The sequence below is a fragment of the Thunnus maccoyii genome, chromosome 12 (genome assembly GCF_910596095.1).
Source record: "Thunnus maccoyii chromosome 12, fThuMac1.1, whole genome shotgun sequence".
Taxonomy (NCBI): Eukaryota; Metazoa; Chordata; class Actinopteri; order Scombriformes; family Scombridae; genus Thunnus; species Thunnus maccoyii.
In genome coordinates, this window is record NC_056544.1 from 12,925,409 (window position 1) to 12,938,350 (window position 12,942).

The 12,942-nt window shown below is 42.9% G+C and overlaps 1 protein-coding gene across 2 annotated transcripts in view; it reads right to left on the reverse strand.

The window, feature by feature from the left end:
• The window catches only part of LOC121909174 (leucine-rich repeat and immunoglobulin-like domain-containing nogo receptor-interacting protein 3), a 32,941-nt gene extending 20,501 nt beyond the window's left edge, over window positions 1-12,440 (reverse strand). Inside the window, exon 1 of one of the 2 annotated variants that reach the window (XM_042429615.1) lies at window positions 11,930-12,440. The gene's annotated coding sequence lies outside the window, so the exon portion shown is untranslated. Of the gene's footprint in view, window positions 1-3,680; window positions 3,700-11,929 lie in introns of those variants that run through there. The other variant, XM_042429617.1, reaches the window with a different exon arrangement.
• Window positions 12,441-12,942: the final 502 nt, after the last annotated feature.

Here is a 12,942-nt window from a genome sequence, read left to right on the forward strand (position 1 = left end):
GGGAGGGAAACAGGAGATCGAGGAATGAAGACACTTAAAGGGAGAAGGATGTAGAGGGTTCGGAGATAAATATGTTGAAGTAGCTTCTCCGTCACACACATGACGGCGCAGCTGACACAGCATATTAACCCAGGATCAGCAGAAAGTGGAGGTGACTGGCCGCGAAAGGAGAAGAAAAGTGAATGAAATGCTAAATTTTATGAACACTTTGAAGAGAACAAGGTACTCAGCACTCTACAGAAGGAAGAAAGGAAGTGAAGAAACTTGCCTCATGTGTTTGTACGGTGGCCCTGAGAGCTCAATACATGCAACTTAAGAAAACACATGCAAATAGACAAAACACAAGCAAATTGAGAAAACATCTTCATCAATTTGATGACACATGCACAGCATTTTAGGAAACACGCTGCAACAACGGAAATGTTTCCAGAGGACACTTAAAAGTGATGGACATGTCTAGACATGTGATCACAACATTAAAATAAACCAAAAAACACTTAAACAACAACACCACTGACAGATAGCCAACTTCAATAACGTAATGAGTCACAAATTGTGGCAACAATAGGCATGTCCAGACATGTTCATCACTTTTAAGTGTCCCCTGGAAACACTTCTGTTGTGTGTCTGTATTTGCAGTAAATGCATTGTACATGTTGTTCTTGCTGTTTTCTTAATTTGCTTGTGTTTTGTCTATTTGCATGTGTTTTCTTAAGTTGCAGTGTATTGAGCACTCAGGGCCACCGTACTTTTGTCCTCTCTAAACAGATGACAGTTACTTAAACAAGCTGCTGAAACACACTGAGTCAAGCGACAAATGGCACTACACAGTCTGTCATGTAAGAGCATGAGCTAATGAACAACTTCTGTCTGTTCGTCCTCACTCACTCTCTTTATGTCTGTTTATGCACAAACGCAGCTGCTGCCCTCCTTGACGTCTCTGTTTTACCTTTCAAGCGAAACAGGAAGTTCTCTGTGGATGCAGCGCCTCTTCTTTAAAATTTGATTTCAAATGCGAAAAAATACCCCGACTGCCTGGCTAAAGGGCAACAAGTCTCTGACCAATTTAAAACTGGTGCTGAACCAGAGGCCAACACGCAATGGAGCACATGATTCAAGACAGTTTTGTTGTATAAACAAGAAGAGAAGCCAAGCAGAGAATGATTCCATTTTAAAGAGGCGGCTAACCTTTAGTGCTACAAGAACCTTAACAGATACTGTATACATTCAACCGCTGACTCAACTATTGGCTTCTTTATTGTACGTCACACATATAAAGGACAAAGCGACACATATGTGCTGGCATCCTCAAGTGACTTCCACATGCCTCCAGTCCTACAGGGAGGGTGATGCACATGTGTGCCGGCATGAATGTGTGTGTGTTTCTGTATGTGCACACCAATGGTGAACAGTCCCTAGGCTTCTGCAAGCCTGTTTGTGTAGCAGTGAGGCAGAAATAATGTCTGAATCTGTGCTCCCTCAGAGCGAAATGTATGTGTGTGTGTGTGTGTGTGTGCAGAATAGGGGGTCAGTGCTGAAGGACATTACAGAAAATCTGTCGGTCTACATTCACCCAAACATAATACTCCCAAAGCAGCGTGGAGGATGTTTAATGTAAAGAAATTGCAAGACCAGAAAGAAAACTTACACTGAAAATCTTCTGTCAACGCAAAGTAGACACAGTTTCACATTGTTGTATTTTAGGTATTTCAACTAGAACAACAAGCATTTCTTTACTGACCCTTTCTCTCAGTCTTTCATTAGGGCATCACATTTTAATTTGTGCGGGGAGCAGTGAGCAGTGTTCAAGAAATGATACTTGAATCATTAAAATCCAATTTGCAGGACCGGGGCACAACACTCCATCATGGCTATCAGCTGAGCCCACCTCTTGACATCACAGGAAAACGTGGTTTGTATTGTGCCTGAACAAACTGAGGGAGCAGAGGAGAAATCAATAGCAATACAGCATTCATTAACAGAGTCCTTACGGATCAGAAAGCCGTTCATCTACTGAGAATCACACATGAAAGAGTGAAACCGAGCGACGAAGAGAAAGAGAAGAGAGAGGGAGAGACGAAAAGTGAAGCGTACAAGTGAGACTGATTGACCTTATGTGTGTAAAGAGCATGCTCAACACACACACTCACACTTCGATAGTGCTCTTGCTTAGGAGTCATGCGGTTAGAGTTAATGAATAACGCCCCCCCTGCCCCAAAGGTCTGTTCTACAGATGGCATTAGATGGTAACACACACACATGAACACGCACACACTACAGGACATCAGGAGTCAGGACAGTCACAAATGGCAATTCTGAGACTACGGTATATTCACATTTCAAATTACAGAAGTTCATCACATAAATCTGAACCACAGCAGCATCAAAATAACTGAAAGAGTCTTCTGTCACGCACACACACACAGAAGACAAGGAAAGAGAGAAGAGGAGAAGTTGAGTAAAGAAAGTAGAGCTCCTGCATCGTGTGTGTGGTCATTAATTGAGTTGCATTATTAAAACAGTAAGGTGATACTATTTAACCTGCTTTAACATTCAATTAACAATTGCAGATATGGGCAAGAGTGCACTTTCACTCACACACACACACACACACACACACACACACACACACGTATAGGGTAATCTCATTGACCTGCATTAACATCTGCAGAGGGACGGGAAGCATAGGTGAGCAGAGCCACAAACCTCATGACCCGCATCAACATTTAATGGAGTCTGAGAAACATGAGACCTTAATTCAAGCAGAGCAGGTAATGAGAGGTCTTCCACATACACACACACACTCACTCAAACACACACGCACACAGTCGGTGGACTCTCACTGCAACAGGTGACGAAAGGAAGAGATCATTAGCACACTCTCACCTTTTCTGTTGGTGTTTTTCATGCAGCAGACACTACTACCTATTAAGGCAAAGGCCAATCAAAGCAAAAGGCACTCTCTCAAGCTCAAGAAAAGCTACAAATTTAGGTCACATTTTCCAACAGGAAGTAAGATTTTTTCAGGTTTTAGTAGTCTCATTTGCATAATAAACACAGAAGCCACAGAGTTTTTGACCACATCAGACAATGTGTATGAGACCGAAACCAGTCACAGCATCAACCAGGACAAAGTCAAAGTCATTGACCAGAGGTCAATGGATGACTGGAGAAGAAGCAAGGAGGCAATTCACTTCCAATGTGATGAAGACAGTGAGATGCAATTGAAAACTTAACTAAGTGTCACTTTTAAACTTCCTTCAAATGTAGAAATTGGCAACAGAGCTTCGCTTCTGGACTTACACATGAAACAGTCCAAATCACAAAGTCGCATGTTGCATCCATTTCAGTTAATCTACGTTCACTTCTAACAAATACTGCACAGATTTCCCATTCTTCACATGCTTACTCATGTAAACTCTACCTTCATTTTCCTTCAACAGCTGATGATTATCATAATCTAATAAACCATAATAATTCCAAAAATCAAATTGAAATAAAAATGTTCTTTAATTCCTAAGTGAAAATGTACTTTGCAACACAAAAAGGGCTCTAGCTAGTAAATGAACTTCCATGCTCACAGAAATCTTCCTTTAAAGGTACCTTGATGTGGTCATATGGTTGTGAAGGCAGAGCAGGAAAATCCCACTTTGTAATAAGGAAAGAAATTGTTGCTTTACCTTGTGTAGCCAGACGTTGCATGACACTGTCATGTCATTACCTTTCAAGTTGATATATTGAACTTGTTAGTAAACAGTTGCTTATTTTCTCATCCAGCTTCTATGGAGCAACATTATCATTCACTGGGAGTTGTGTTTCTGCCCACCTGTTGAATGTAATCCAATATTCACTCTCTTTTAGCTCTGTTTTTGATCTCTAGCAACTCCTGAGGGAAATATCTAGCTCTAAATGCTCCACAATGTTCACCACCTAGTCACTAACTGTGTCTGTTAGCTGTTTGTTGCTGAGCAGGTAGTGTGCAGTGGATTTTTTTAGCTGAAAACAGCTACATGCTGCAGCCAAAAACTATGCTATGAGAACAGTGAGAGTGAACTAAACAGTGAAGTTGCAGCTGGACAGTAAACAATGAGCTGAAACTGGATATAAAGCTCCAAAAAGCTGAGGGGAGCTGCAGAGTTGGTGATAATTCTCTGTAGATTCATCATTATGAGCGACGCCCCTCACAGTACACACTGTCATTTGATATATTGTCATTATAAAAAAAAAATACTGATTATAGCTGCTTTAAGCTCATGGAGGTCTGGGGAAATTCACCAAAAAATACACCGAATTGTCAAAGCACCAGTAAACTACTATGAGACAGAGGTCTGCACAATACGTCCTTAGTGTTCCAAAAACAGCATGCATCTCACATTGTCAATTTATTTTATGAGTAAAACTGTCAGTAGGAGTCATTACTTTAATACCAGTGAAACTACATTTACTGATTGGACAGAGAATCCTAGTCTTGCTAGCATAACAGTGCAGTGCCTGTTCAAGGCTTAGCTTGAAGGTCAATAAACTGCACAGATGTGTCCATTGTAAGAACAAAACAATGTATTCTTCATTGTAGACACTAAGCCAGTATATTTGCATGACCTTTTTACTCTGTTTTGTGAAAGCAGTCTGATAATAATGGCTGTTGGCAGAGTGTAACATTAACAGCAGTTATGTGATGTTGTGGTAAAAGGCTCTTTGCCTCCAATGGTTTATTTTTCTGCTTTCTGTGGTTGAAAGAGAAATCTTGTTAAGAAGGCTCAAAGTGAGGTGTCAAAGAGGTAAGAAGCTGCCTTCTGAATGAGACAGAGCCAAAGTATGTATCCAACTCTCTCCACTGTAAACTGCTTTTGACACAGACACCCCATGAGCTGTGAACCATGAGACCTTTTTCAATCAATCTATATCTGGCTGAGCAGTCATTCTGACCACAGTGGTGTTGAAATATTTAACAAGAACTGGGATGGACAAACCTTCAAGGACTGTATCTCTCGTCAGGTAAGATTTTTGTAATTTAAAAGAAATATTTAATCATCAGTAAACTCAATATGAGCATTTAGAAATTGAACTCTAGAAATGGTTGTGTCTGACTGAATAATGAAGCAAAGCTAAATACTTATTCATTATGAGTGTTAGGTGAGAGATATCAGGTGACCTTAAAGGGGACTTATTATACTCATTTCCAGCTCTATATTTTTGTTCTGGGACTCCACTAAAGTAGCTTTGCATGATTCAGAGTTCGAAAAACTCCTTATTTATGTTATACTGGCCCTTTATGCAGGCCCTCAGTACAGCCTCTGTCTTTTAACAGGCAGTCTTAGCTCCTGTCTCTTTAAGGCCCCCTTACCGATGAGCCCACTCTGTTCTGATTGGCCAGCTTTCCAGAAGCCTGCTTTATCACAGTCGTGTTGAGTTACTGCTGACACAAACTCAACATTTCCTGCTTTACTGCTTCATATAAAAGCTTTTAGAGCAAAATAAACATTTTCCTCAACAAATTAGCAGAGTTTTGTTAGTGGCTCTAAAAACCAGTCAAAACAATAACATGGAGATATTTGGAGCTCTTTGTTCAGCAGATCAGTTAGAAGTAATGCAGGGAGGAATCATACAAGCAGAAACAGCCACAGTGATGATGATGTTTGATGAGGATCTGCAGACGACCAGCACACCTCCAACAGGAAAAGTAGTTATTTTATTTTGACTAACTGATCTACTGAACCTATGTTTACCTCATTATCTGACACCTTGGCCACATTTAATATGAACATCTGACATTGTAACAATAGACTGAAAATAAGGAAAAGAATAATAGGTCACCTTTAAAACTTTCCTATCAGATGCAAGCGGCTAAGGAGGAAAGAAAGAGAGGAAGGAAGTGAAGGAGGCAGACAGACAAACAGACAGACAGAAACTGAATGATCAACAGAATCTAAAGGCCCACGGTCACATCTGAGAAAAGGCAGACAGGAAAGTAAATTAAAGTACATAAAATGGAACGTGAAAGGGCAGAATGAGGAAAACAGGGAAAGTGTGAGAGAGAATAATTTATTGTGAGGGAAGGGAAAGAAAAAGAGAGAAACAGCAAGGGGAAGAGAAGGAGGGGAAGATGGTCAGGAGGTTGCAATAGCACGGTGAAGGAGGCTGAGACTGCAGAGGAGTTGTACTTCTAACCTGCTACTTATTTCATGGCATCAAATACAGGCTTGCTTGTTCGTTATTGACTGGGATCATGCCCTTTATTTTACCCCATACACGTGCGACAACACCAGCGGCCAGCACCTTAAAAGCTTAATAACCTCTGTGAACACACACATACACACTCACACACTCATGCTGTTGGGCTGAGTGATACTAGAAGCAAGACCATTAAATTCAGTTTTTGTGAGTGACCTCTGATGCAACCACAAGGCTGTGTACTGTAATTCCACAGTTTAATAAAGACTGGTGTTTTATTGTGTGTGTGTGTGTGTGTGTGTGTGTGTGTGTGTGTGTGTGTGTGTGTGTGTGCGCGCGCGTGTGTGCGTGTGTAAGAAGCTGTGGGCGTTGCATGTGTGTGTCTTTGCCCTTGTCTGTTCACCATCACCATCCAGCAATCTAGTAGCAGCTAGATCCTTGGTGCATTTCTCAAGGTCAACCATCATCCTCTTCTTCACACACACACACACACACACACACACACACACACACACACACATCACACACACACACACACACACACACACACAAACACACACACACACTGAGATCAAAAGCTCCTTCAACACGCCCACATCCCCTCGGTCACCTTCCCAATCAAATCCTCTCACTACGCAGCCCATCATAGCTCCTTTTCTCCTTCCACACACCTCTTCCAGCAGAAACATCACGCTCCAATCTTTCTCCCTGAAGCCTTAACCTTCTGTGTCTCATGAACTCTTCACTCCACAGAGGGTTTTAAGCCTCAAAGGGAATTTTGGTGTCATAAAACCAGGGTCTTATTTTTATAGCTCTGGCCATCATTCCTACTGGTTATGATAACACCGGGATGGGGGGGCGGGAGTGAAATTTACTGTATGGTGAGGTTAGGGTGGGGGCTGGTCTGTTGATCAGTCTGATTGCATGAGGATAAAAGCTGTTCGCAGCTGCCCAGAAGCTGCTGAGAATCCTTGATGACATGCCGAATTTCCTCAGTCTCCTTAGAAAGTACAGCCACTGTTGTGCTTTCTTGACCAGCTGGGTGATGTTACATGTCCAGGTGAGGTCATCACCGATGTGGTCACCCAGGTATTTAAAGCTGCTGACCCTCTCCACCAGATTCATGGATTGTCAACGATTGATGAGGTCTCCTCTCCCTCCTTATGTCCACTATCATCTCCTTGGTCTTGTCTGTGTTGAGAGAGAGGTTGTCGTTGTCACACCATGTCACCAGACTCGCCACCTCTCTCCTGTATGCCATTTCGTCACCCCCAGTGATCAGACCAATGACTGTGGTGTTGCAAGCAAATTTCAGGATGGTGTTGCCCTTGTGTGAGACGGCGGAGTTGTAGGTGAATAGTGTGTAGAGCATGGGGCTGAGGACACATCCTTGTGGGGTGCCAGTGTTCATCATCACATTGTTTGAAGTTAGATTTCCAATTATGACAGACTGCAGTCTGCCAGTGAGGAAATCTAACAGCCAGTCACGGAGTGTGGGGTTCAGGCCAAGGTTGTACAGTTTATTTGTGAGTTTGTTGGGGAAGACTGTATTAAAGACTGATCTGCAATCGATGAAGAGCATTCTGATTTAAGCATCTTTGTTTTCCAGGTGGGAGAGGGCTGTTTGCAGAGCTGAAGAGATAGTGTTCTCAGTGAATCCGTTGGGGTGGTACACATATTGCAGGGGGTCCAGTGACTCAGGTGTATTACTTTGGATGTGGGCCAGAACCACTCTCTCAAAGCACTTCAATATGATTGAAGTGAGTGCAACTGGCCTGTAGTCATTCAGACAAGTGACTAGGCTCCTTTTGGTGACTAGGATGATGGTGGTGGTTTTAAAGTACGTCGGGACTGTGGCTTGTGCAAGGGACAGGTTAAAGATGGTGGTAAAGACATCAGCCAGTTCTATCGTACATGTCTTTCGCTGTCAAAATGCGAAGAACTGTTTTGAGATTAGGCACCAGCTCCAAACTGGCCCTCAAACTGCCTGGGTCAAAAAGGGGTATGTGTTGAACTGTTGGAGGTCTCGAAGCAGGAATAGAATTTAGTAAGCTGTTCAGACAGGGAGCTGGTGGTGTTGGTTATTTCCACGGTGGTGTCATTACAGTCTGTGATCTGTTGTAGACCTTGCAACATGCACCTGGCATCAGCAGTAGAGTAGTAGTTTTCCAGCTTCTGTTTGGATTGCTGTTTTGCCTCTCTGTTTTCCGCAGTCTGGAATTCGCTGTTTTGTATTGCACCTCCCTGTCTGATCTAAATGCAAGAGAGCGAGCATGCAGCATATGTCGTACTTGACTGTTCAACCAGGGCTTCTGGTTTGGATATTTTCTTACCTGTATGGTGGGTACTATAGTGTCAATGCAGGTACTGATGTAACCAGTAACAAATTCAGCATACTCCTCTATGTTTATAGAAGAATCCTCTTGTGTGATGCTGCATAATGCTCTCAGTATCTGGGATGTTGTTGCATACATGATCGAGCGTATTCTTGTCTCTTGTGGAGATATTCACATGCTGGTAATATTTTGGTAGCACAGCCTGTAGATTGCCGTAGTTGAAGTTTCCCGCGACGATAAAAACAGCAGGGTATGCGGTTTCCTGATGACATCATGAAGTAAAGTCAGATGGTTCTGTGTAACAAACCATCTGGCACATCAGCTTAGTGGCTTGGTGTGGAGTGAACAATGTAGTCCAGGTCCAGAGGTATAAGACCAGTGAATACTGTGTCGTGCTGCAGCCTAGTGATGTCCAACAGTGCCTGCTTGTCATAAGCCAGCAGTGTGTGACATTTATGGAGGGTACTAAAAACTAAATAAATAAAAATACAAACAAAAACTTGGCATTCAAGAGTGCAGCCTGCAAAGATGTCTGCCACAGGGGGCACCATCTTTTAAGAATCACAAGCAGATGATCATAGAGAACTCACAGGTCAGCCAAACTTATTTGGAGGCAAAAATCAATGGCAAACTGTCTATTGCAATCATCCATCACAGTTTATAGACTGACTTCCTGGTTCAACTTTGATCTAATGGAGCCAACATCCCATAATTCATGTCCACTGTATCAGCATTTATGTGAATTTTGAATGTTTATTTAAACCAGCATTAACTGATTTTTGGCCACTTGCAACAAGCTGTAAAAACAACATTTACATCATCTTTATTATCTTGTTGTGGTGAATGTTGTCTATTGACATAATCCAGCAGACACTGAGAACCATTACCACTTATTTAAAGTCATGTTTCTGTCCACCTGATGAATATAAGACCATTATTCGCTCTCCTTTTAGCTCTGTTTTGGACTCCACCAACCCCTGAGAAAACAATCTGACTCTTAAAACTGCTAAATGCTCCACTATGTTCATTAGCTGGTCCCTAACTTTGTCTGCCTGAACAGATACTGGCATCTGAAAACAAGTTTGATGAAAGCAGTGAGTCAACCAAAACACTATATTAGCGGCTGCAAAACCAGAACAATGAAGCAAGCTGAAAGGCATTAAAATGCTCAGTAGAGGTGTGGGGAAGTGCAGATTCAGGTGATAATTCTCTATGGGATTTTCACAACAAGCAACACCTTTATCATTACACGTAATCATTTGATCCATTGTTGATGTAAAAATATTGATTGGAGCAGCTTTAAATATATGTCCATGTTCATCAAATGTTGTGTATCTCAGGCTCTACGAGGATTGTTTATGAACTCAGGGACAGGTCTTCAGAGTTCAATGTTATCATGAAAATAAGACCTAACTTGTGATAAACTTTGAGAAGATGCAGCAGAAGGTTTTTCATAAGTAAATAAAACACCCTCTGCCTCCAGTGGAAATGAGTGTCTCTGCCGCTGTCTGTCTCTTTCTTCACCTTCTCTCCCCAGGGGTGGCTGCAAACTATCACTTTGCTGCTGTGTCCACTCACAGGAAAAAGACATCAGCAATCAGCACCTGTCAACACCGAGGCCAAACATTTTCACCCACATTCTTCTATTTTTTCCACCTCCTTTCAAACTCTTTCTGTCTGCCCATCTGACTCTTCACCTTCTTCCATTATCGCCACTATCTTCTTTTACTTAATTATGTCTTGCTATTTCCATCTTCCTCTCTCTGTTCATCTGTCTTCTTCCTCTTACGCTTCTACTCTATGATCCTACAGTGGCTTATTTCCAGTCTCAGACTCCATCCTTGTGTTTTTTTACACTATTTTACAGCCTTGGCAGCAGAGAGGACAGTGATGCTATGCTTCAGGTAGCTGTCACACAGCTCTGCTAAAAGGGTTGTACGGGTGGTGGGAGTGTGTGCCTGTTTTTATGTTTCTGTAGGAGTTGAACTGTTGCGGTGAAGAGGCTGTAGGGTGGGATGATTACAAATGAGGCTTAAGGAGAGTAGATAGGGAAAAAGCAACAGAGAAGGACAAGAAGACATGGGAGAAGAGTGGGGGGGTTCAGCTCTCTGGCAGATCTCTCCTCTTCCAGACGCCAACAGCAAGTTTGCCCATATGCTGGGAGCAATCTGCCTGCCAGCTCTGTCTGGGTGAGGTTTTTTTAGTTGTTTTGTTTTGACTTAGTTTTGACTGCGAACAGCGATAAAGTTAGAAGCCCAAACAAGTTAATGAGAAGCAGGAAATAATGAGCTGATTGCACGATTAGGGGCACAATTCCTCCTCAATGCACTGAAAATCTGCCACAGTTATTTCATATTTACTTATCTGCTCTGCATCTAGAAAGCAGAGCAGCGTGGCTGCTCTGTCCAGGCTTCGCCGAGGTCACTTTTTGCTCAGGTTCGGGCAACCATTAGAAAATCGCCATGAAATCACCGCCCACCCTTCACTGTGATTGTTGGAAAGGCAGACAGGGAACTAGCGGGTCATGCTGTCTGGAGAGGCAGAGTCAGGTAAAGGTAATTGCTTAGCAAGAGAATGAAACCGCAGATAGGATCAGGAGGAAAGGGAGAGAAGTGACAGCCTGTAATTGGAAACAGAAAGACGGAAGATGGTGGAGAAAGAGAAAGAGGGAGAGGTGGTTTGATGGAGAGAAAGAGCACACTACACCTCATGCAAACCTGCTGTCTTGAGGCATATGCACTCTGCCACAACGTGACACAACACATGGCCACACATGTCATGTTACCACACATGGCATCCTGCAGTGTAGGGTGCATGGGTAAGCAGAGCTATACATGTCTCAGAGCAGAGCACACAAACAAGTCCTGCCTTCAGCTTCTCTCAGCGGCCAAGTTATCTTTTCATATATTTTTTTTTATTGTGCATAATTTATGAGCAAATAACTCATGTAAAAAGTTGATGTAATGAGCAACGTTACAGCCACAAAAACAAAGGTGATGTGATTGTTTAATTTGTCCGGCTGCGTGAAACATGACAACATTCCACCAGTGGAGGTTTACTTACATGCATCACTCTGACAGCTTACGAAACCCATTATGAAATGCCTCCAGTGGTGTACAATAATGTTATAACAAGATGTAGATGGTAAGACAGCATAACCAGGCAGACACACACATACACACACACACATAATCTTTCATCCTCGTCCTCCTTCTTTTGCTGCAAATATCTGAGGGCAAGTAGGGAGACTTGTCAGGGTGGGTAGTCGTCAACCCTGAAGATCTGCAAACACACACTGTTGCGTTTCTTGTGATTCAATGCTCCTTTGGTAAAAACGCAGAAACAATTGAGGATAAAATGTTCATGCTTCTGTGTGTGTGTGTGTGTGTGTGTGTGTGTGTGTGTGTGTAGTATAAACATACCCAGGACTGAACTGTGGTCCCTGATGCCTCCTCATCTGTCCAGCTGTGTGCGTATGTGAATGTATTTTCCTTCCTCCGTCTCTCTTGGTCCACAACTTGCCGACACTGCTCCACACGTGCCGCCCCTGCGCTCCTCAGGTCTCCTTCAGTCTCTTTCTGTCTCACACTCAGACCCTGGCATCAGCAGCTGTACCAAACCTGCCACTCACCCCCCTCTTCCACCTCTCCTCCCTCCCCCCCTTCGGCAGGCTCGTGTGTACACACCTCCTTTCACTCCTGGTTGGTTATTGTCCCCAAAAAATGATCCAGGCATTCACAGGAGGGGAGGGGGAGGGGGGGGGAGGGGGCTCGAGTGAGATTTTCCTCTCCTTGAGACAGTGCTCCTCAGCAGGTCAGGGCTCCCTCCATCTCCCCCGGCGTGGAGCTGGGATTATGAGAGAGGAGAGGGAGGATGGGGAAGGAGCGTGCTGTTGCTGTAGCTGTTGCCTCTGCCTCCTTCAGTATGAGCACCTCTCTCTCGCTTAGCATGCTTTTCATCTCTTTCTCTCTCTCTCTCTCCCTCACTCTTTATCTCTCACTACCCACCCACAATCCCTCCCTCCCTTTTCTCAGTCACTGCCTATCTGCCGCTGCTCCGGCTGTTTGGATTCACAATTCACTGTGCTGCCGGGTTTACGGCTTAGGGAGTCTCTCCAAACATCCAGTCAGGAAGAAAAACGAAGAGATCTGAGAACAGGGATTAGGGAACGGAAAAACAGGAGAGAAGGAGATAATTGAATTTTAAGACAGGAAGAGATGACAATTAATAATAATAATTCAAAATTAGGCCATGAATATTTACAAAAGATAATACACAAAGAAATGTTTAGATTTGAGTGTAATAAAATGGGAATAAATAATAAAATAGAATTTAACAAATGAAATTAAAAGAGACATTACATTTGAGTCACAGAGCTAAGAAATAGATTCTCTACAAGGTTATTTCCTGACGTTCTTTGTAGCAGCACAAAAAA